The following is a 5,000-nucleotide window of genomic DNA, read 5'->3' on the forward strand; positions in this document are numbered from 1 at the left end:
GTGAAATACAATTACAATAAAAAAGCTTATACAAGTTTCAATAAATAAATGGAATAAATAAGACAATAAATATTCAATAAATAAATAAATAAACAAATAAATATTCATTTAGTAAAATCAGTTCAGTTTAAAAGTCTTTACTAAAACAGTCTCTTTGTGCAGGACCGGGGTGAGCCACTATCAAGCTGGCACCACCTCGCTCCCCAGAAGTCGCGATTCTTCAGTGTCGGGGCTCAGCGGAGATCCTCCCCTGTGCCCGCTGCTCCTTTCTTGGTTGCGGTCTTGCCGGGTGCATCTACGGGAGCCAGTGACCGTGGTGGTCTGGACCCCCCTGCGTGTGACCCCGGTCCCCTCCTCCGAATGTCGGCGTGCGGTGTCCCCTGCAGCGATGATGTGACCAGCGCAGATAGAGCGTGCAGGGGCACCGTCACTCGCTTCCCCACCAGCAGGTTGCGGGAGGTCCACAGGGCGGCCTTCACGCCGTTAAGGGTGAGCCAGAGCGCCGTGAATTCTGCAGCTGGTAGTCGGTCTATGCCCTGGCCCACCCCGTTTACCGCTAGCCGGTAAACAGACGGCTGGACCTCCCCTGCTGGTAGGCTCGGGCATTGCAGGGGACCGGTTATGGCCCACAGGTCCCTCGCCACACTGCACTCCCAGAGCACGTGCCTCACGGTCTCTGGTTCGCCACACCCCGGCCGTGGGCACGTGGGGTTGGATGCCATTCCCCGGGAGTGCATCACGGCCCTGACCGGGAGGATCTCATGGGCCGCCATCCACGACAGGTCTTTGTGCTTGTTCTGGAGAGCGGGGTGGGCTGCGTTCCTCCAAACTGCCTTGGCCTCACTTAGTGTGAGGCCTGGAACTGGGCTCACCTCTTCCCGGTCCTGCACAAGAGAGACAAGAGATTTCGCGTTAGTTAAAACAGTAAAATCTTCTTTTTCCAAATCATATTTTCTTAAAAACTTTCTAATAAAATCATATTCTTTAGAAAGATTAAAAGAGACTGGTGTTCTTAAATCCAATTGTAAAATCTTTAAGCTACGCAAGTACGACCCCATCCAGAACTTTGCCATAGCGGCGGTCTTGTTGTCTCTGGAGGGGTTCGTCGCATACTTTATGTGTAAAGCAGCGAACTTGCTTCCTAAAAACAGGTGGGGGTCTGGGAGCCCTTTTCCTCCATTCTCCTTTCTCTTCTTCATCACCGCCCTCCTCAGCCTCTCCCACTTGGACCCCCACAGGAAATAAAACACAGCTCTCTCCAATCCTAAAAGAAAAAACTTTGGGGGACTAAAAACAGAACACAACAGTAAAAGCAAAGGTAAAATAACAGCTTTGATTATTAAAACCTTGCCCTCTATCGTCAGCTGTCTTAGTCCCCAGAAACCCAACCGTTGCCTGACTTTCCCTAGAGAGTCAGTCCAGTTGCCCCGTCCGCCACCCTCTTCGTCAAATTTAATTCCTAAAATTTTTATATCTTTTTCTTTAAAATCCAAATCCAGGTCAGCGCCTATGTTTCCCCAAGGTCCAAAGAGCTGGGCCTCGGACTTGCTCCTATTGAGCTTAGCGCCCGAGGCCCTTCCATACCAGTCAGTCAAGTCCAGTGCTCTTTGGACCGATAAAACGTCGGAACATAAAAGCGTGACGTCGTCCATATACAAAGTACAGGTCGCCGTCAGTCCGCCTGGCAAGTCCAGTCCTTTGATCCATTTGTCCTTTCTCAAGATCTGCGCCAGTGGCTCAATGCACGCAACGTACAGGAGCGGGGATAACGAACACCCTTGGCGGACGCCAGAGCGAACTCTGATCGCCTTTGTGAGGTGCCCGTTTACCAAGATTTGACTGCTTATATCTGTGTAAAGCAGACCCACCCACTTTAAAAACCTCCCGGGGAAACCCATTTTTTGCAGTACCTGGAGCAGGTACTGGTGCGAGACCCGATCGAAGGCTTTTTCAAAGTCTAAATTTAGGACTATGAGCCGAATGTTTCTGTCTCTCGCAAAACAGATGGCGTCTCTGACCAACACTAGGCTGTCGGTGATCCTCCTTCCTGGCACGGCGCAGGCTTGATCCGGGTGGATCACGTCCTCTAAAACAGTCGACATGCGTCTAGATAAAAGTTTACTAAAAAGTTTACAATCAACATTTAAAAGGGTTATTGGTCTCCAGTTTTTTAAGTCGGTCTTGTCTCCTTTTTTGAAAAGTAAAGTAACTATCCCTGACCTAAAACTGTCTGGAAGTCGGTCAAAAGTTTCGAATTCATTAAAAACAGTCAGAATGTCCGTTGATAAAATGTCCCAAAAGGTCAAATAAAATTCCACGGGGAGTCCATCCTCTCCCGGAGTCTTACACTTTTTAAAACCTTTAAGACATTTTAAAATTTCCTCTCCTGTAAAATTTCTTGTTAAAACATCCTGACTTTCTATTTGTTTTTCTAGAAAATTTAAAACCTCTTCCATCGTTTTATTTTGCACACTTTTCTCTTCATAAAGTTCTTGATAAAAACATTCAACTTCTTTTAAAATCCCCTCTGTATTTATTTGTTCCCTCCCATCTTTTGTAATTTTTGTAATCCCTCCCCCCCTAGATAAAATTTTCTTAAAAAAGTAGCGTGTGCATTTCTCACCTTCTTCGACCTCTTTTTCTTTACTTCTTAAAATTGTTCCTTTACTTTTTATTTCATTTAAAACCGACATTTCCCTTTTAAGATCCTTTATTTCTTCACTAAAATCAATGCCTTTATTTAAAAGGTTAAAATATCGTTGTAGTCTTTTTTGCAGCCCCATCATGCGTCGTCTCTCTTTATTCTTTTTTAATCTTCCTATCTTTTTAAAAAACGTCTTTGTCCTTTGTTTTACCATTTCCCACCACTGTGCCCGTGAATCAAAACAGTCTTGGAGGGTCTGCCAGAGACTGTACTGCTCCCTGTAGCTCTTAACTATTTCTTCATCTTGTAACAGGGAGCAGTTCAGTCTCCACAGCCCTCCCCCTACAGTCACACCGGTGGGGAGAGACAGGGTGCACAATAGCATGAGGTGATCAGAAAAACAGAGGGGGGTCAATGTAGCATCAGTCGGCGGGCAGTCTCTTGTGAAAATGTAGTCGATGCGGGAGGCTCGGGCGCAATCACCACTGAACCAGGTGAAGCCCTCCTCCTCTGGATGCATTTTTCTATAACAGTCGACTAGCTTAAAATCCTTAACTAAACCCTGCAATAAAACTGATGTCTTGTCTAGTTTAAAATCATCCCCTACTCTTTTTCTATCTTTTCTTGATAAAACGCAATTAAAATCCCCTCCCACTACTAATGGCACCCTCCCCAGCATGTGGGGCTGCAGGTCTTCTAAAAGTTTATACCTGTCATTTTTGTCGTTAAAACCGTACACGTTAAGAATGTTAAAATCCCTTCCTAAAAAAGTCAAATTTACTAAAAGAGCCCGTCCATCCCTCACCACAGTGCTGCCCTTCACCAAGATGTGAGGGTTCTTTATTAAAATAGCAACACCGTCGGCTCTGTTGTAGTGTGAACCGCTCCAGAGAGAGGGACCGGCAGCCCAGCGCTGCTCCCAATCTCTGTACGTCTTCAGGAACGGTAAAGCACACTCTTGAAGTAAAAACACATCTGACTTTATATCTTTTAAAAGGGACAAGACACTCTCTGCTCTAGTGGAGGCTCTCACACTCCTAACATTGATAGTTGAAATAGTGAGAGCCATGAGCAGTGTAGGTTTTAAAAGACAGGTATATAATTAAAAGACCATGAAGATAAAACAAAAAGACTACATAAATAAAAGATTAAAAAGGCATTTTAAAAATCACATAATTTCTTGTGACACCTGCTCCTCTTTTACCCCCACTGATCTGGGGTTAGGAGGTTGGCCGGTGTCTCCAGCCTCCAGGCCTACAGAGCGAAGCTCTTGTAGAGTCCTGGGTGTGGATGTCTTTAGCTTAAAATGAAGAAAAGACACCTCATTGGGGGATTCATCGGGCCACAGCCGATCCAGACCTTCCGAGGAGGAACTGTCTGGATCCTGTGTTGCCCTCTGTTTCTTCTCTGCCAGTTCTGGCAGAGGAGACCCCGCGGGCCTTTTGCCCACTTGAGCATTGGGGAGCGAGCCATCAGACCCACTCCCACTGGAGGCCACACTCACCTCCGGCACCGTGATCAAGGAGGAAGTGCTTTCTTCCTCCTCTAGCTGCTGCTGCCCAACCATTTCCTTTTCCTGTGCTAATTGGGAGGGGGTGGCCTCCAGTTCCTGCTCTGACTCTGCCCGGATGTTAGCTCCGCCCTCTGATTCTTGGCCAATCCCTGGGGCTGGCTGAAGATTTGAATCTCCCGCCAAAACCCCAGGGACCGCCCCCTCCTCCTCCCCTACTTTCTCCTTCTCCTTCTCCTTCTCCCCCTCACCATGCTGCCTGGCAGCCATTTTGTTAGCTTTTAGCTTGTTGGCAAAAGATTTGGGGCAATCTCTGTAGAGATGGGAAGATTCTCCACAAAGATTACACCGTCTGCCATTGGTACACTCCTCAAAAGTGTGCCCAATTTCTCTACACTTCCCACACACGATTTCCTGGCACGCTTCAGCTAGATGCCCAAACTTGCCGCACTTGCGACAGAGTTTGGGCATTCCTTGGTAATAAATGTAGCCGCGATTTTCTCCCAACACTATCATAGACGGTATCTGTCTCAGGCCTAGGTAGCTGCTCGGGTCTTCCCATTGTTTAATGGGAATTCGCCACGAGCAGTTCCAAATGCCGTCCTCGTCCAAAACCTTAATAGGGGGGCTTTTCACGGTGCAAAATCTGGCCAGCCATGTAACAATGTCCTCTCCAGTCACAGTTTCATTGAACATTCTGACAATCACCACCTTGTGAGAATTGTCAGAAAGTTTCTCAACTTTAAACATGGAGAACTGGTCTTTAACAGTCTCAAGCCTAGTCCAAAAATCTTTCAAGAGGGAAGCCGAGCAAAAGCTAACGTCAAATCCTTTATTTCCGGGCAG

This window comes from Salminus brasiliensis, chromosome 25, assembly GCF_030463535.1.
Source record: "Salminus brasiliensis chromosome 25, fSalBra1.hap2, whole genome shotgun sequence".
NCBI classification, from domain to species: domain Eukaryota; kingdom Metazoa; phylum Chordata; class Actinopteri; order Characiformes; family Bryconidae; genus Salminus; species Salminus brasiliensis.